This window comes from Aotus nancymaae, unplaced genomic scaffold (genome assembly GCF_030222135.1).
Source record: "Aotus nancymaae isolate 86718 unplaced genomic scaffold, 86718_ANA_hifiasm-v0.15.2.pri h1tg000011l, whole genome shotgun sequence".
Classification (NCBI taxonomy): Eukaryota; Metazoa; Chordata; class Mammalia; order Primates; family Aotidae; genus Aotus; species Aotus nancymaae.
In genome coordinates, this window is record NW_026988422.1 from 29,824,055 (window position 1) to 29,844,517 (window position 20,463).

At 41.2% G+C, this 20,463-nt stretch overlaps 1 long non-coding RNA gene across 2 annotated transcripts in view; it reads left to right on the forward strand.

The window, feature by feature from the left end:
- Positions 1–430: 430 nt before the first annotated feature.
- The window catches only part of LOC105727490 (uncharacterized), a 30,086-nt gene continuing 10,053 nt past the window's right edge, over positions 431–20,463 (forward strand). For both annotated transcript variants that reach the window (XR_001109793.3, XR_001109792.3), the window contains exon 1: positions 431–686. This is a non-coding gene — a long non-coding RNA (uncharacterized LOC105727490). The remainder of the gene's footprint in view (positions 687–20,463) is intronic.

Genomic DNA, 20,463 nt, shown 5'->3' on the forward strand with positions numbered 1-20,463 from the left:
GGTGGCAGAATGAATCACAATACAGAGGGACAATCCACCTGGCATAGGATGCCTAATATAACTTCCCATTGGGTCCTTTATTGGCACCACCACATTCCTAGCCCTATTTTCAAAACTGAGGTTTCCTCTGTCCTCCAGAGATAGTTTCCTCTGTCCTCCACAGAGAGTGGCAGATGTGGAGATGCAGATCACAGCTCAGATTTTCCTTCTAGACAGGAGTCATGGCCCAGCCTCTGAGAGGCTGATTAGCTGTGAGTGTCCAGCTGTTAACTCCTTCTGGTCTACTTCAGCTTTTGGAGGGAGGTCACATTCTTTTCAGGGTGGCCCAAGCCATTTACTGAGTAGGACAATGTGGTCAAGGATGTCACCATTTCTGCCCAACATGTGGCTTCTCTAAAGATCCTCTTTCCTTTGGAGCTCTCAGTTAGGCATTTGTCAGACCTGTATCTCGCAGTCTAACACTTTCTTCTTCTCAATCCTGCTTCCTTCCTTTTTATTTCACAGGTGCCACTTCACATAAAGCCTTTGGACTCCTAACTTTAACCAGGTGTCTGCTTTGTGGAGGACTTACAGACATGGTCTCCTTTCTTCAAAACTTTTACAATGCAAGACCTCACTAACACACAGGGGATGTCTCCCAGAGGGTCTGTGCTGTCCCCTCACTCAGAACCTCAGGATGCGCTGAAGTAAGAATCCTCTACTCCACAATAACTGCTGGCTGAGCTATTTCATGGGGGCTTCAGTAGAAAATTGCAGGGTGGGCTTTGGCAAGTGAAGGCTGGTTGGTAGAGCATGTCAAGTTCTGGAGGTTCATGTGTGTTTTCATGAGGATCTCTGCCAGTAGCAGATAAAGAGATGTTGACCCACTCCTTCTGGGATCTTCCATTTTTCTGGGAGAAATTTCTGGATCAACTGAACACACACACACACACACACACACGCACACACACACACAGACATACACAGACAGACACACACACACACACACACACACACACACACACACACACCCCTTCGAAGCATCAACAGTAATACTTAGTTCTTAGGGACAATGCAAGCAAAATCCAAGAAAAAAAACTATTTCTCCAGAGGTGGCCAGACTGGCCTCACTGGAGATAATACTTGACATTATTATGCAAAGTGGTTTTAGTTCCCTTGTCTTGTTTTTGGAATAGTATAAAAGGCCTACCATACAAATAAATAAGACCCATCACAAGCCTTGCCAAAGGACTAAACAAATCCACTTCTGAAGAAGGCTTTATGTTGAACCAGACCAAATTCTTGGGCAGAATTGTACTCTTAATCTCTGCAGTGGAAATGGGGGGTAGTTTAAGAACTTATTAATCTTCAACCTTAAGAAATCCCTCAGGAGTAAAAGGGAAGGGTGGATTTTTCCATCTGGTTACATATGTTCTGCCCATTTGCCATTCAACTCATTTTGAATTTAATTAAACAAGGATTGTTCTTACCTTTTCATACTTCATAAGAAACCGTAAATACTTATGTACCTTGATTTTTTAAAGAAACACTTTTTATTTTGAGTTAATTATAGTCTCATAGGAAGTTGCAAAAGTAGTACCTAGAGTCCCTGCGTACTCTTCCCCTAGTGGTGACGACTGTCGTATAGTATCAATTCTGGGAAATTTACATTGGTACAGTACTAACTAGACTATAGAACTTATTCAGTTTTCATTATTTTTTACATGCACTGATTTGTGTGTGTCAACGTGTGTCTGTGCCTCTCAACTTGATGTATTTAAGAGAACTTTGACCTAGCAAGCCATGAGCACCCCTTTGTTCATTATCTGGATGAACTATCACTTATTATTTCCTTACTGGACTCCACTTCAGTTGTTTATGGTTTTTCTCTCAGGCTTGATGTTGCAATAGCATCTGTATACATGTAGCCAGGAGAACTTGTACTAAGTCTAGGTAAATAGTTGAAGTACAAAGTCAAAGGGGTGTGTCTTTGACCTTTTGGCAGAAATCACCTGTTGCCCTCCAGAGAAGCTGTGCTCTTTTCCAGTGGCAGGAAAACTTCCTGAAAGGCAATCCTGTGTGATGGTGTCCATTTCATCACACCCTTATAACATTCAGCTTCAATAAACATACAGATTTTTGCCAATGTGGGATGTTAATGATTAATGATATTAAGGTGATTATCTTTTCATATGTTTATAGATATTTGTGTTTCTTTTTAAATGAACTGCTCATGACCTTTGTTTACTTTTATTTGGTTGTTTACTTCTTTCTTATTCCTATGAACTCTTTATAAAAGGAAATTAACCACTTGATTATCACATGTTGTGAATATTTTTCCCAGTTTGCCTTTTGAATTTATGTCATTTTTAATGCATTGTAGAAGTTTAAAATCTTTATGAAATAAATTTATTCAGCTTTTTGTTTATGGCTTCTGAGTTTTGTGTCATGGTTAGAAAGGCCTTTCTTACTCCAAGAGTATAACATATTCATACATATTTTCCTGTAATTATTCAATGTGTGTGTATGTATGTTTAAATCTTTGGGCCATCTGATATTTGTGCTTGTGTGGGAAGTAAAATAGAAATCCGGGTTACTTTTTTCTAAAATGATTAACCAGTTCTCTCAGCACTGTTTGACTAACTCTCCCATGCCTTGGTTTCTTTATCATTACCATATGTATTTGAGCCTATTTCTGGACTCTAGTTCATTTCATTGATTTGTCTGTCTGTTTCCAAGTCAGGATTTTAATAGATATTGCAAAGAGGGGAAAGAAAGTGCTAAAATAGCCATAATATAATTTAAAATAAAAGAGCATGGCAATTCAGAGTGCAGAGAAACTGTTTTTAACTGGGGGTCTCAAAAAGCTTCACGAAAGAGAGACATTTAAGATGAAGCTTGAATGATGAGCAATGTTGGCCAAAGGGAATAAAGAACAAAGTCACACAGGCAAGAGGTGGTGAATATCTGTGCACATGTTCATCGTGTCTCTGCGAAGGAACCTATGCTCTGCCACTGGTGCTTTTATGCATGTGTGTCTTGAGCATAGTTAAGAGGAGACAGAAATTTTCATGTTACCTGTTTGAGGCATTTTGAGGACACATTTATTAATCATAATAGCTACAAGTTGAAAACCTACTGTTATCCCATAGACATAGGGATATTTAAGTCAATTTTTGATTTTTGTTACAATGAGCAAAGTTGATATTCCCATTTTAAAAATGAAGAAAGTGCCTCAGGCAGTTTAAATAACACCTAGAAGTGGCTGGACTGAGATTAAAATCCATGACCAGCAACTAAAAAAATCAGAATAGAAAATATCACAATTCATCACCTATGGTTAGGGTGTCTGTAGCAGAAGCTGTTCCTGCTCTACCTATGTGACCTGAGATCCCTCTGCTATCTCTGTGTATACCAGCTGAATCCCAGTGTGCATTCTTTCCCAAAAGCCAGCATGCTGTTGGAAGGTGCAAGAGAGCCAGGTGTGCCTGGGAATTTATGTCCCTTCCCTCCCCTCACAGCCCTTAACCAATGACTGATGGGGGTGGGGATAGACATACTCCAGCTCTTTTGCCCTCTCACTGGGATGACTGAGGTGTGACCTATGATATTCTCCAACCCTTCTGCAGGAATGAATCAAAATTGCCTTCCATGGGACTTGGCTTGATGCTGTACCCTTAGTTGGCCCATTTCTACTCCTACTTTCTCACTTCTCTCTTTTCTCTGGGAATATTTTCTAATTACTTTCATGTAATTATGTTCCTCTAGGGCAGCACTGCTTTAAGAAGCTTCTGTTGTAGGAGTGTGTGTGTGTGTGTGTGTGTGTTTGTGCACATGCATGCATTGGGTTATCATTTTTTTTCTTTTATTATTATACTTTAAGTTCTGAGATACATATGCAGAACATGCAGGTTTGTTACATAGGTATACACATGCCATAGTGGTTTGCTGCACCCATCAACCCATCATCTACATTAGGTATTTCTCCTAGTGCTATCCCTCCCTTATCCCCCCATCCCCTGACAGTCCCCAGTGTGTGATATTTCCCTCTGTGTCCATGTGTTCTCATTGTTTAACTCCCACTTATGAGTGAAAACATGTGGGGTTTGGTTTTCTGTTCTTGTGTTAGTTTGCTGAGAATGATGGTTTACAGTTTCATCCATGTTCCTGCAAAGGACATGAACTCATTCTTTTTTATGGCTGCATAGTATTCCATGGTGTATATGTGCCACATTTTCTTTGTCCAGTCTATCGTTGATGGCAATTGGGGTTGGTTTCAAGTCTCTGCTATTGTGAACAGTGCTGTAATAAACATACCTGTGCATGTGTCTTTATAGTAGAATGATTTATAATCCTTTGGGTATATACCCAGTAATGGGATTGCTGGGTCAAATGGAATTTCTGGTTCTAGATTCTTGAGAAATCACCATACTGTATTCCACAATGGTTGACCTAATTTACTCTCCCACTAACAGTGTAAAAGCATTTCTATTTCTCCACATCCTCTCCAGCATCTGTTCTTTCCTGACTTTGTAATGATCGCCATTCTAACTGGCATGAGATGGTATCTCATGTAGTTTTGATTTGAATTTCTTTCATGACCAGTGACAATGAGCTTTTTTTCATATGTTTGTTGACTGCATAAATGTCTTCTTTCGAGAAGTGTCTGTTCATATCCTTCACCCACTTTTTGATGGGATTTTTTTTTTCTTGTAAATGTGTTTAAGTTCTTTGTACATTTTGGATATTAGCCCTTTGTCAGATGGGAAGATTGCAAACATTTTCTCCCATTCTGTAGGTTGCCTGTTCACTCCGATGATGGTTTCTTTTGCTGTGCAGAAACTCTTTAGTTTAACTACGTCCCACTTGTCAATTTTGGCTTTTGTTGCCATTGCTTTTGGTGTCTTAGTCATGAAGTCTTTGCCCATGCTTCTGTCCTAAATGTTATTGCCTAGGTTTTCTTTTAGGGTTTAAAAAATTTTTTTTAAAAAATATATTTTATTGCTCTTTAGGTTCTGGGGTACATGTGCAGAACATGCAGGATTGTTGCATAGGTACATACATGGCAATGTGGTTTGCTGCCTCCATCTCCATCACCTATATCTGGCATTTCTCTCCATGTTATCTCTCCCCAACTCCCTACACCCTGCTGTCCCTCCACTAGTCCTCCCCAACAGACCCCAGTGTGTGATGCTCCCCTCCCTGTGTCCATGTGTTCTCATTTTTCAACACCCACCTATGAGTGAGAATACGCGGTGTTTGATTTTCTGTTCTTGTGTCAGTTTGCTTAGAATGATGGTTTTCAGATTCATCCATGTCCCTACAAAGGACACAAACTCATCGTTTTTAAAGACTGCATAGTATTCCATGGTGTATATGTGCCACATTTTCCTTGTCCAGTCTATCATCAATGGACATTTCGGTTGGTTCCAGGTCTTTGCTATTGTAAACTGTGCTGCGATGAACATTTGTGTGCATGTGTCCTTATAGTAGAACAATTTATAATCCTTTGGATATATACCCAGTAATGGGATTGCTGGGACAAATGGAATTTCTGTTTCTAGGTCCTTGAGGAATTGCCACACTGTCTTCCACGATGGTTGAACTAATTTACACTCCCACCAACAGTGTAAAAGTGTTCCTATTTCTCCACATCCTCTCCAGCATCTGTTGTCTCCAGATTTTTTAATGATCACCATTCTAACTGGTGTGAGATGGTATCTCAATGTGGTTTTGATTCACATTTCTCTAATGACCAGTGATGATGAGCATTTTTTCATATGTTTGTTGGCCTCATATATGCCTTCTTTTGAGAAGTGTTTGTTCATATCCTTCACCCACTTTTGAATGGGTTTGTTTTTTTCTGTTTTAATTTTTTGTAGATTCTGGATGTTAGCCCTTTATCAGATGGGAAGATTGCAAAAATTTTTTCCCATTCTGTTGGTTGCTGGTTCACTCTAATGATGGTTTCTTTTGCTGTGCAGAAGCTCTGGAGTTTAATTAGATCCCATATTTCTATTTTGGCTTTTGTTGCCAATGCTTTTGGTGTTTTAGTCATGAAGTCCTTCCCATGCCTATGTCCTGAATGGTTTTGCCTAGGTTTTCTTCTAGGGTTTTTATAGTGTTAGGTTTTCTGTTTAAGTCTTTAATCCATCTGGAGTTAATTTTAGTGTAAGGTGTCAGGAAGGGGTCCAGTTTCTGCTTTCTGCACATGGCTAGCCAGTTTTCCCAACACCATTTATTAAACAGGGAATCCTTTCCCCATTGCTTGTTTTGTTAGGTTTGTCAAAGATCAGATGGTTGTAGATGTGTAATGTTGTCTCTGAGGCCTCTGTTCTGTTCCGTTGGTCTATATGGCTGTTTTGATTACTGTAGCCTTGTAGTATAGTTTGAAGTCAGGTAGCATGATGCCTCCAGCTTTGTTCTTTTTGCTTAGAATTGTCTTAGCTATGCAGGCTCTCTTTTGGTTCCATATGAAGTTTAAGGTGTTTTTTTCCAGTTCTGTGAAGACGGTCATGGGTAGCTTGATGGGGAAAGCATTGAATCTATAAAATACTTTGGGCACTGTGGCCATTTTCACAATATTGATTCTTCCCAACCATGAACATGGAATGTTTTTCATCTGTTTGTGTCCTCTCTTATTTCCTGGAGCAGTGGTTTGCAGTTCTCTTTGAAAAGGTCCTTTACATCCTTTGTTAGTTGTATTCCTAGGTATTTTATTCTCCTTGTAGCAATTATGGATGGCAGTTCGTTCTTGATTTGGCTCTCTTTAAGTCTATTATTGGTGTATAGGAATGCTTGTGATTTCTGCACATTGATTTTGTATCCTGAGACTTTGCTGAAGTTGCTTATCAGTTTAAGGAGATTTTGGGCTGAGGCAATGGGGTCTTTTCAATATACAATCATGTCATCTGCAAATAGAGACAATTTGACTTCCTCCTTTCCTAATTGAATACCCTTTATATCTTTTTCTTGCCTGATTGCTCTGGCTAGAATTTCCAATACTATATTGAATAGGAATGGTGAGAAGGCATCCTTGTCTAGTGCCAGATTTCAAAGGGAATGCTTCCAGTTTTTGCCTATTCAGTATGATACTGGCTGTGGGTTTGTCATAAATAGCTTTTATTATTTTGAGATAGGTTCCATCAATACCTAGTTTATTGAGAGTTTTTAGCATAAAGCGCTGTTGAATTTTGTCAAAGGCCTTCTCTGCATCTATTGAGATAATCATGTGGTTTTTGTCTTTGGTTCTGTTTATGTGAATTACATTTATAGACTTGTGTATGTTGAACCAGCCTTGCATCCCCGGGATGAATCCTACTTGATTGTGATGGATAAGCTTTTTGATGTGTTGTTGTAATCAGTTTGCCAGTATTTTATTGAAGATTTTTGCATCTATGTTCATCATGGATATTGGCCTGAAGTTTTATTTTCTTGTTGAGTTTCTGCTGGGTTTTGGTATCAGGATGATGTTGGTCTCATAAAATGATTTGGGAAGGATTCCCTCTTTTTGTATTGTTTGGAATAGTTTCAGAAGGAGTGGTACCCAGCTCCTCTTTGTATGTCTGGTAGAATTTGACTGTGAACTGATTTGGACCTGGGCTTTTTTTGGTTGGTAGGCTATGAATTGCTGCCTCAACTTCAGACCTTGTTATTGGTCTATTCACGGTTTTGACTTCTTCCTGGTTTAGGCTTGGGAAAGTGCAAGTATCCAGGAATTTATCCATTTCTTCCAGGTTTACTGGTTTATCTGTATAGAGTTGTTTATAGTAATCTCTGATAGTAGGCTGTATTTCTGTAGAATCTGTGGTTATATCCCCTTTATCATTTTTTATTGTATCTATTTGATCCTTCTCTCATTTCTTTTTTATTAATCTGGCTAGTTGTCTATTTTGCTGATCTTTTCAAAAAACCAGCTCCTGGATTTATTGATTTTTTGAAGTGTTTTTGTGTCTCTATCTCCTTCAGTTCTGCTCTGATCTTAGTTATTTTTTGTCTTCTGCTAGCTTTTGAGTTTTTTTGATCTTGCTCTTCTCCCTCTTTCAGTTTTGATGATAGGGTGTTGATTTTAGATCTTTCCTTGCTTCTCATGTGGGCATTTATTGTTAGAAATTTCCCTCTAGACACTGCTTTAAATGTGTCCCAGAGATTCTGGTATGTTGTGTCTTTGTTCTCATTGGTTTCAAAGAACATCTTTATTTCTGCTTTCATTTCATTGTTTATCCAGTCAACATTCAAGAGCCAGTTGTTCAGTTTCCATGAAGTTGTGTAGTTCTGAGTTAGTTTCTTAATCCTGAGTTCTAATTTGATTGCACTGTGGTTTGTGAGACTGTTTGTTATGATTTCTGTTCTTTTGCATTTGCTGAGGAGTGATTTCCTTCCAATTATCTGGTCAATTTTAGAGTAGGTGTGATGTGGTGCTGAGAAGAATGTATATTCTGTGGATTTAGGGTGGAGAGTTCTGTAAATGTCTACTAGGTTTGCTTGGTCCAGATCTGAGTTCAAGTCCTGGATATCCTTATTAATATTCTGTCTCGTTGATCTGTCTAATATTGACAGTGTAGTGTTAAAATCTCCCACTATTATTGTGTGGGAGTCTAAGTCTCTTTGTAAGTCATTAAAAACTTGCTTTATGTCTCTGGGTGCTCCTGTATTGGGTGCGTATATATTTAGGATCATTAGCTCTTCTTGTTGCATTGATCCTTTTACCATTATGTAATGCCCTTCTTTGTCTCTTTTGGTCTTTGTTGGTTTAAAGTCTATTTTATCAGAGACTAGGATTGCAACTCCTGATTTTTTTGCTGTTCATTTGCTTGCTAAGTCTTCCTCCATCCCTTTATTTTGAGCCTATGTGTATCTTTGCACATGAGATGGTTTTCCTGGATACAGCACACCAATGGGTTTTGACTTTTTATCCAATTTGCCAGTCTGTGTCTTTTGACTGGGGCATTTAGCCCATTTACATTTAAGGTTAATATTGTTATGTGTGGGGGCACCGCGGTGGCTCCGGCCAGTTGTCCTGGCGCTTGAGGAGGCGAGGCTATGAGTTCAAGGCCAAGCTGGGCAATATGAGAACCTCTCATTCATTAAAAAAAAAAAAAATTGTTATATGTGAATTTGATCCTGCCATTTTGATGCTAGCTGGTTGTTTTGCCCATTAGTTGATGCAGTTTTTTCATTGTGTTGATGCTCTTTACCATTTGGTACATTTTTGGAGTGGCTGGTACTGGTTTTTCCTTTCTATGTTTAGTGCTTCTTTCAGGAGCTCTTGTAAGGCAGGCCTTGTAGTGATGAAATCTCTGAGCAATTGCTTGTTTGTAAAGGATTTTATTTGTCCTTCGCTTATGAAGCTTAGTTTGGCTGGATATGAAATTCTAGGTTGAAAGTTCTTTTCTTTAAGGATGTTGAATATTGGCCCCTACTCTCTTCTGGCTTGTAGGGTTTCTGCTGAGAGATCTGCTGTGAGTCTGATGGGCTTCCCTTTGTGGGTAACCGGACCTTTCTCCTTGACTGCCCTTAGCATTTTTTCCTTGATTTCAACCCTGGTGAATCTGACAATTATGTGCCTTGGGGTTGCTCTTCTTGAGGAATATCTTTGTGGTGTTCTCTGTATTTCCTGGACTTGAATATTGGCCTGACTTGCTAGGTTGGGGAAGTTCTCCTGGATAATATCCTGAAGAATGTTTTCCAGCTTGGATTCATTCTCTCCATCACATTCAGGTACACCTATCAAACACAGATTAGGTCTTTTCACATAATCCAATATTTCTTGGAGACTTTGTTCATTTCTTTTTACTCTCTTTTCTCTAATCTTGACTTCCTGTTTTATTTCATTGAGTTGATTTTCAATCTCTGATATCCTTTCTTCTACTTGGTCAATTCAGCTATTGAAACTTGTGTATGCTTCATGAAGTTCTCATGTTATGTTTTTCAGCACCCTCAATTCATTTATATTATTCTGTAAGCTGTTTATTCTTGTTAGCATTTCGTCAAAACTTTTTTCAAGGTTCTTAGTTTCTTTGCATTGGGTTAGAACATGTTCTTTAGCTCAGAGAAGTTTATTATTACCCACTTTCTGAAGCCTGTTTCTGTCAATTCATCAGACTCATTCTCCATCTAGCTTTGTTCCCTTGCTGGTGAGGAGTTGTGATCCCTTGGAGGAGGAGAGGCATTCTGGTTTTGAGTGTTTTCATCCTTTTTGCACTGGTTTATTTCCATCTTTGTGGATTTATCTACCTGTGGTCTTTGTAGTTGGTGACTTATGGATGGGGTCTCTGAGTGGACGTTCTTTTTGTTCATGATGAAGTTATTTCTTTTGGTTTTTTAGTTTTCCTTCTAACAGTCAGGCCCCTCTGCTGTAGGACTGCTAGAGGTCCACTCAAGACCCTGCTTGCCTGGGGATCACCTGTGGCAGCTGCAGAACAGTAAGGGTTGCTGCCAGTTTCTTCTGTTATTTTCATCCCAGAAGGATATCCACCAGATGTCAGCCTGTGCTCTCCTTTACGAGGTGTCTCTTTGGATATTAGGGGGTCAGGGAGCTGCTTGAGGAGACAGTCTGTCCCTCATAGTAGCTGAAGTGTTGAGCTGTGAGCTCCATTGTTCTGTTCAGAGCTGCTGGCCATGTACATTTAAGTCTGCTGCAGCAGAACTCATAACCGCCTTTTTTCCCCAGGTGCTCTGTCCTGGGAAGGTGGGGCTTTATTTATAAGTTCTTGATGTGCTGCTGCCTTTTTTCAGAAATGCCCTGCCCAGTGAGGAGATAGCCTAGTCATGGTCTGCCAGCAGAGGCATTGCTGAGCTGCTGTGGGCTCTGCCCAGCTGCTGTGTGAACTTCCTTTTGGTTTCGTTTATAGAGGTATAGTTAGAACTGCCTTTTTAATGGCAGTGTGCCTCAGTTATGGCGGATTGTCTCTATAATGGTGGGCTGCCTCAGTACTGGTGGACTGCCTTGGTAATGGCAGATGCCCTTCCCCCGACAAAGCTGGACTGTCCTGGGTCCAGCTGTGTTTGCTGTGAAACTCTCAATCTAGAGTGTTTCAGATTGCTGGTCTTTGTGAGGGTGGGACCTGCCATTCAGATCACCTGGCTCCCTGTTTAAGCCACCTTTTTTTCAGTTGAATGGGTGACTCCGTCTCCCAGGTGTTCCAGGTGCCAGTTGAAATGGCAGCCCAGATTTGTGTGAGTTTTTGTGTGGAGACCTGCTGCACTGGCTGAAACAGCCATGCTGGAGACTCATGGTGCTTTTCTTCCCCGGAATCTCCTGGTTTGTGGGCAGGAAAAACTCGTTTGGAAATGCGGTGATCACTCACCCTCTGTGTTCTTACTGGGAACTGCACTCCAGAGCTGTTCCTATTTGGCCGTCTTCTCTTTTAGGGTTTTTATGGTTTTAGGTTTTATGTTTAAGTCTTTAATCCATCTTGAGTTAATTGGTGTATAAGGTGTAAAGAAGGGGTCCAGTTTTAGTTTTCTGCATATGGCTAGTTTTCCCAACACCATTTATTAAATCAGGAATCATTTCCCCATTGCTTGTTTTTGTCAGGTTTGTCAAAGATCAGGTGGTTGGAGATGTATGGTGTTATTTCTGAGGCCTCTGTTCTGTTCCATTGGTCTATATCTCTGTTTTGGTACCAGTACCATGCTGTTTTGGTTACTGTAATCTTGTAGTACAGTTTGAAGTCAGATAGCATGATGCCTCCAGCTTTGTTCTTTTTGCTTAGGATTGTCTTGGCTATATGGGCTGTTTTTTTGGTTCTGTATGAAATTTAAAGTAGTTTTTTCTAATTCTGTGAAGAAAGTCAATGGTATCTTGATAGGGTTAGCACTGAATCTCTAAATTACTTTGGGCAGTTTGGCCATTTTCATGATATTGATTCTTCCTATCCATGAGCATGGAATGTTTTTTTCACTTGTTTGTGTCCTCTCTTATTTCCTTGAGCAGTGGTTTGTAGTTCTCCTTGAAGTGGTCCTTTACATCCCTTGGAATTTGTATTCCTAGGTATTTTATTCTCTTTGTAGCAATTGTGAATGGGAGTTCACTCATGATTTGGTTCTCTGTCTGTCTATTATTGGTGTATAGGAATGCTTGAGATTTTTGCACATTGATTTTGTATCCTGAGACTTTGCTGAAGTTGCTTATCAGCTTGAGGTTGGGCTGAGATGATGGGGTTTTCTAAATATACAATCATGTCATCTGCAAACAGGAACAATTTGACTCCCTCTCTTCCTCTCTTCCTCTCTTCCTTTATTTCTTTCTCTTGCCTGATTGCCCTGGCCAGAACTTCCAATACTATGTTGAATAGGAGTGATGAGGGAGGGCATCCTTTTCTTGTACCTGTTTTCAAAGGGAATGCTTCCAGCTTTTGCCCATTCAGTATGATATTGGCTGTGGATTTGTCATAGATAGCTCTTATTATTTTGAGATATGTTTCATCAATACCTAATTTATTGAGAGTTTTTAGCATGAAGGGTGTTGAATTTTATCAAAGGCTTTTTCTGTATCTATTGAGATAATCATGTGGTTTTGTCATTGGTTCTGTTTATGTGATGGATAACGTTTATTGATTTTCATATGTTGAACCAGTCTTGCATCCCAGGGGTGAAGCCAACTTGATTGTGGTGGATAAGCTTTTTGATGTGCTGCTGGGTTTAGTTTGCCAGTATTTTATCGAGGATTTTCACATTGATGTTTATCAGGAATATTGGCCTGAAATTTTCTTTTTTTGTGTCTCTGCCAGATTTTGGTATCAGAATGATGCTGGCCTCATAAAATGAGTTAGGGAGGAGTTCCTCTTTTTGTATTGTTTGGAATAGTTTCAGAAGGAATGGTACCAGCTCCTCTTTGTACCTCTGGTAGAATTTGGCTGTGAATCCATCTGGTCCTGGGCTTTTTTTGGTTGCTGTTAATTACTGCCTGAATTTCAGACCTTGTTATTGGTTTATTCAGGGATTTGACTTCTTCCTGATTTAGGCTTGGGAGGGTGTATGTGTTAAGAAATTTATTAATTTTTTACAGATTTTCTAGTTTATTTGCGTATAAGTGTTTATAGTATTCTCTGATGATAGTTTGTATTTCTGTGGGATCAGTGGTGATATCCCCTTTATCATTTTTTATTGTGTCTATTTGAGTCTTCTCTCTTTTCTTCTTTATTAGTGTGGCTAGCAGTTTATCTATTTTGTTGATCTTTTCAAAAAAGCAGCTCCTGGATTCATTGATATTTTTGAAGGGTCTTTCATGTCTCTATCTCCTTCAGTTCTGCTCTGATTTTAGTTATTTCTCATCTTCTGCTAACTTTTGAATTTGTTTGCTCTCTCTTCTCTAGTTTTTTTTTTTAATTGCGATGTTAGAATATCAATTTTAGATCTTTCCTGCTTTCTCTTGTGGGCATTTAGTGCTATAAATTTCCCTCTAAACATGGCTTTGGCTGTATCCCAGAGATTCTGGTATGTTGTGTCTTTGTTCTCATTGGTTTCAAAGAGCTTATTTATTTCTGCCTTAAGTTTGTTATTTACCCAGTAGTCATTCAGGAGCAGGTTTTCAGTTTCCATGTGGTTTTGTGGTTTTGAGTTTCTTAATCCTGAGTTCTAATTTGATTGCACTGTGGTCTGAGAGACTGTTATTATTTCTGTTCTTTTGCATTGGCTAAGGAGTGTTTTACTTCCAATTATGTGGTCAATTTTAGAATAAGTGAGGTGTGGTGCTAAGAAAAATGTATATTCTGTCGATTTGGGGTGAAGAGCTGTAGATGTTGATTAGGTTTGCTTGGTTCAGAGCTGAGTTCAAGTCCTGAATATCCTTGTTAATTTTGTTTCATTGATCTGTCTAATATTGACAGTGGGGTGTTAAAGTCTCTCACTATTATTGTGTGGGAGTGTAAGTCTATTTGTAGGTCTCTAAGAACTTGCTCTATGAATCTGGGTGCTCCTGTATTGGGTGCATATATATTTAGGAAATTAGCTCTTTTTGTTGCATTGATCCCTTTTCCATTATGTAATTACCTTCTTTGTCTTTTTGATCTTTGTTGGTTTAAAGTCTGTTCTGTCAGAGACTAGGATGGCAACACATGCTTTTTTTTGCTTTCCATTTGCTTGGTAAATATTCCTTCACCCTTTATTTTGAGGCTATGTGTGTCTTTGCACATGAGATGGGTCTCCTGAATACAGCACACCAATGAGTCTTGACTGTATCCAATTTGCCAGTCTATGTCTTTTAATTGGGGCATTTAGCCCATTTACATTTAAGGTTAATATTGTTATGTGTGAATTTGATCTGGTCATTATGATGCTAGCTGGTTATTTTGCCCATTAGTTGATGCAGTTTCTTCACAGTGTTGATGGTCTTTACAATTTAGTGTTTTTGTAGTGTCTGGTACCAGTTTTTCCTTTCCATGTTTAGTGTTTCCTTCAGGAGCTCTTGTAAGGCAGGCCTGGTGGTGACAAAACCTCTCAGCATTTGCTTGTCTGTAAAAGATTTTATTTCTCCTTCACTTATGAAGCTTAGTTTAGCTGGATTTGAAATTCTGGGTTGAGCATTCTTTTCTTTAAGAATGTTCAACATTGGCCCCACTTTCTTCTGGCTTGCAGGGTTTTTTCAGAGAAATCTGCTATTAATCTGATGGGCTACCCTTTGTGGGTAACCCCACTTTTCTCTCTGGCTACCCTTAACATTTTTTCCTTCATTTCAACCTTGGTGAATCTGATGATTATGTGTCTTGTGGTTGCTCTTCTCAAGGAGTATCTTTGTGGTGTTCTCTGTATTTTCTGAATTTCAATGTTGGCATGTCTTGCTAGATTGAGGAAGTTCTTCTGGATAATATTCTGAAGTGTGTTTTTCAACTTGGTTCCATTCTCCCATCACTTTTAGGTACACCAATCAAACATAGGTTTGGTTATTTCACATAGTTGCATATTTCTTGGAGAATTTGCTTGTTTATTTTCATTCAGACCTGCTGCTCTCTTCAGAGCTAGCAGGCAAGAATGTTTAAGTCTGCTAAAGCTGTGCCCACAGCTGCCCTTTCCCCCAGGTGCTTTGTCCCAGGGAGATAGGAGTTTTATCTATAAGCACCTGACTGGGGCTGCTGCCTGTCTTTTAGAGATGCCCTGCCCAGAGAGGAGGAATCTAGAGAGGCAATCTGGCTACAGCAGTTTTGCTGAGTTGTGGTGAGCTCTGCCCAGTTTCAACTTCCCAGCAGCTTTGTTTACACTATGACAGGTAAACGACCTACTCAAGCTTCAGTAATGTGAACTCCCATCCCCCCACCAAGCTTGAGCATCCCAGGTCGACTTCAGACTGCTGTGCTGGCAGTGAGAATTTCAAGCCAGTGGATCTTAGCTTACTTGGCTCCATGGGGCTGGGATCCGCTGATCTTGACTACTTGGCTCCCTGGCTTCCCTTCCCTTTCCAGGAGAGTGAACAGTTCTGTCTCGCTGGCATTTCAGGTGCCACTGGAGTATGAAAAAACTCCTGCAGCTAGCTCAGTGTCTGCCCAAATGGCCTCCCAGTTTTGTGCTTGAAACCCAGGGCCCTGGTGGTGTAGGCACCAGAGGGAATCTCCTGGTCTGTGGGTTGCTAAGACAATAGGAAAAGCATAGTATCTGGGCCAGACTGCACTGTTCCTCATGGCAGAGCCCCTCATAGCTTCCCTTGGCTAGGGGAGGGAGTTACCCAACTCCTTGCACTTCCCAGGTGAGGCGACGGCCCACCCTGCTTCTGCTTACCCTGTGTGTCCTGCACCAACTGTCTAACTAGTCCCAATGAGCTAAGCCAGGTACCTCATGCTACAAGTGGTGGCGTGTGCCTGTAGAATTTATAGGGGCCAGGCACAGTGGTTCACTGCTAGAATCCCAGCACTTTGGGAGGCTGAGGTGGGAGGATCACTTGAGGTTAGGAGCTTGAGATCACTTGAGGCTAGGAGCTTCTGTGTTGATCTCATTGGGAGCTTCAGACCCGAGCTGTTCCTATTTGGCCATCTTGTCAGCCACCCATTTGTCATTTAACATGTATTTCTTATGGTGGAGCCAGTTTGAAAGCCACTGTTCTATACCACATTAAACTGTCTGTCTGTGTAGAGTTCACTGAGCTGGAAATTTTGCTTGATGCCCCAAGATAAGAACTGCAGATCAGATTCCAAATCTTATTGATTATTTGAGTACAGTTACTTAAACTATATTAAATAAAAATGTAGACTGGACACAGTGGCTCACATCTGTAATCCCAGCCCTTTGGGAGGCCGAGGTGGGCGGATCACTTGAGGTCAGGAGTTTGAGACTGGGCTGACCAATGTGGTAAAACATCTCTATTGAAAAAAAATACAAAAAAATTGCTGGGTATAGTGGCATGTGCCTGTAGTCCCAGCTACTCAGAAGGCTGAGGCAGGAGAATAGCTTGGACCTGGGAGGTGGAGGTTATAGTGAGCTGAGATCAGGTCACTACAGTCCAGCCTGGGCGACAGAGAAAGGCGACATCTCACAAAAAAAAAGGGCGGGGGGAGGTTAGTTATGGCTCTAAAGAACACAGTCCACTTTGATACTATTGGCTAGGCTGATCTTTGACTTCTTGGTGAAGCCAACCATACTAAATAGTTTCCAAAGTTCAGGCTTCCTTTTCTCAAAGTTGATAAATGTGATATAAATGTTGTGTTAGTTGACTGTTAATTTTTTGCAGACTGGCGGAAACAAGAAGATCTGGTCTGCCTTGTAGCAGAGCGAGAAGGTATGCCTGACCACGGGGCAGAACAGTTGCCCCAGGACTCTGACCCTCAGGGCGGCTTAGATGGAGAGAGGCAAGGTGTACAGAATTGCTTTGCATTTACCCCCAAAGACAAGGTAGTTAAAAAAAGGGAAGATAACACACTACATACTCACTACCAACCAATGAGACCAAGCAAAGAGGTCACACAAATCCTTGTCAGATTTTTGGGGATCTTGGGGTAGTCCTGACTGCCAGAATCCACTGGAGGCCACCAGTGGAGGGCTGAGAACATCAATTCTAAGTACAATGGAGATGAAATCTGGAAGGCAGTGCAAAGGAAAGGGCAGGAGACTCATCTTCCCAGGGAAGCCGTGGGATCCCTGCCATCATGTATGTCCACTGATGACCCTTATTTGTCAGTGCATGAGGTAAAATTGCCCACACGTTTAGAAAAGAACAAAAACATGTTCAAAAATCTGATGGAATCAAATTTAGGATGAAGATGGCTGTGAGTTAAGAATTTATAGGGGTCCAGGCACAGTGGTTCACGCCTGGAATCCTAGCACTTTGGGAGGCTGAGGTGGGAGGATCACTTGAGGCTAGAAGTTTGAGACCAGCCTGGGCCATATAGTGAGACACTATCTCTACAAGAAATAAAAAAACTAGCTGAGCATGGTGGCGCGCACCTATAGTACTAGCTACTCAGTGGGCTAAGGATCCTTCAGCACCAGTCAACCCTCTTTCCTGGTTCCATGTTCACTCTGCTACTTTATGATTATTACTCCAGGTTGGAGGGATGGATCATGGACTACACATTTTCTCATCACAGAAAGGGCATGCTCCCCACTGAAACTGAATCCACTGTTTTTTGTTTGTTTGTTTGTTTTTGTTTTTTTGAGACAGCATCTGGCTCTGTTGCTCAGGCTGGAGTGCACTGGTGCGATCTTGGCTCACTGCACCCTCTGCTTCCTGGGTTCAAGAGATTCTCCTGCCTCAGCCTCCAAAATATCTGGGACCACAGGCATGCACCACCATGCCTGGCTAATTTTTGTATTTTTAGTACAGATGGGGTTTCACCATGTTGGCCAGGCTGGTCTGGAACTCTTGACCTCAAACGATCCGCCTGCCTTGGCTTCCCAAAGTGCTGGGATTACAGGTGTTCGGCCAATCCACTGGGTTTTGAGACTCAGTCAGTTTCATGTGTGTTTAGGTTACTTAGCTTCATTCCTAAAGTCTCTGAACCAGTCAGCCAGGAGCTTGGATATCAATACCTTGGAGGGAGTTAATTCCCTGAGCATGGTGGCATGTATCTGTAGTACTAGCTGCTCAGTGGGCTGAGGAGGCAGAACTTGAATCCAGGAGTTGAAGGCTGTAGTGAGCTATGTAGTGAGTTAGTTTCCTCTAAGATATTGCTATCCAAGCTCCTGGCTGACTGGTCTGAGAGCCACACCAGGGGTCAGGACCCTGTGAGCCCCAGCCTGAAACTGGCAGGCAGATCTCGCAGGCTTCAGACCACAGAGGAGCACAGTACCCCAGTAGAGGTGGTCCTGAGGCTGAGCTGAAAGCCCCAGGGATGAACTGTGCAAGCTGATTGCTCACTGAGTAGCAAGAGTTGAATGTTGCTGGGACTCTATAGGGTTCAGCAGCAAAGTGTTGCTTTCACATGGGGGCAGAATGAGACAAACCTCTGACTGCAGGGGACAGCAGGGGTGGAAGGGAGATGGGGGGGTCAGTTTTATTCACAATTTCTGGCTTACCTGCTGTTCCTGAAGAGTTAGATGAGAAAGAGATGTTTGGGCTGTTTCCAGGAGGAGCTCTGATAAATTCCAGCAGTGAGGAGGCCCCCTCCCCACTCAGGATTCTGTTTCTGTCCAACTTTTGAGGTGGGTGGTTCCCAGGAAGCATAGCAGGGCAGGATGTGGGGGAGAGCCTTGGCTCATAGTTCACAAGTATTACATATTTTAAGCTACGTGGTATTCATACAGTACTTCCACATAAACCTTAACTGTAATTGTTGCAAGGATATACCATTTTCCCCCAAAGCAGATTCTAATTAATCAACAATGTGCTGATTAAGCATCTGCAGGAGAAGCACTGTACTAAACACTGTAGAAAATTAAAGATTTATAGCATAAACTTCATCTTTACACTCAAGGAATTTACAAGCTAGCTGAGGAAATAGGACACATCAATGAAACACCTAGAAAACAACTGCCAAAAAAAGTGCTAAACTAAGTGAGATTCATCGACACCTCTTTTCCACCCTTCCACTGCATCTCCCCGGCAGAGTGGCTTAACCTTGCCCCAGTTGGCAGAACTTTGGGGGCACAAGGCAGACCATATGAATCTTCCCTCCAGTCCCTCACTCATTCTTTAACCCATGGAACTTAGTCACTGTTGGTAAATAGTCTCTCTGCACCCTTTCACTCCCTTCCCACAGGGCTCAGTGGACTGGGATGGGGAGAGTTTGAGGGTGATGAGGGGAGAAGGTGGTTTTGTGTGGATATATCCAGAAAATGGACCCTGCAAAGGCGATTACACTAGATAAAAATACATTTAATTTCTTCAGTTGTCTTCTGTTAAAATGGAACGGGTCTGTTTAGTTGGAGGGGTCAGATATCTCTTGTTAAATTGATAAGCAGCTGCTGAATCTCATTCGTATAGAAAGAAGATAAAAGGCCATCAGGAGACCTGGGTGTGGCCTTCCTGGGGCTCTTCTGGTTGCCTAGTAGTTTTTCCACGTTCTCTTGTTATGTCTTTATATCCATGTCCCTTCAATATACATTTCCCCCAGTTATGCGATGCTTGTGTGACTGTCATCATTTGTGTACGATCCTCTGAATTAGACAGTTCAAGAGAGTGACAAAACTGTTACTGGAACCAACTTTTGCTATTAGGCCAGGCTTTCTCAACGGGGTTTCCAGGAAAGAATTAAGGTCTACAGAATATTATTTGAGTGACTGTCTTATCAGTCTCCCTAGGATGTGACATGACTAGTTCCATCGAGAAGCAGGAGAGATATAAGTTAATTCATTACATAAAATAGATGATGCCTTTGGGTTTTAGAGCTTAGTTTTCTCATGGAGCCCAGATTGAGAAGGGCTGCTCTGGGCCCTCGTCCAAGGGTCTCAAGCAACATCAGAGCTCCCTCCTTTTTTTGGCCTGCCTGACCCGTAATGACTTCTTGGGTCATGAGTTTGACAGTATACACTAACTGTAATAGGAGTTCAAAGGAGAGACCAAGGCCCTGTGGGGGAATAACTCAACATACTATGTTAAGTTATAATGCTTTAGGCATTCTAAGGTCATCTAATATTAACTTAGACTAGGCAGTGAACTTGGAGAGAGAAGACTCTGAAACTTTGCTCTCTCCCCCATTCCCTATCAGGGTCTATAAGGCAGGGTGGCGAGTAATGGCTTCCCTCTATGGTATGGGAGTGGAAGTTCTCTGTTCAAAAAACTTTAGATCTTGTGAACAGTGATCTAAACAGCAGTCTCTGATCTTTGGGCACCAGAGACTGGTTTCATAGAAGACAATTTTTCCATGGACTGAGGGGTTTGGGGGTGGACGGTTTGGGGATGATTCGAGCTCATTACATTTATTGTGTACTTTATATCTATTATTATTACATTGTAATATATAATGAAATAATTATGCAACTCACCATGATGTCTCAACTTATCAGTGGGAGCCCTGAGCTTTTTTCCTGCAACTAGATGGCTCCATCTGGGGGTGATGGGAGACAGTGACAGATCATCAGGCATTGGATTCTCATAAGGAGAACACAACCTAGATC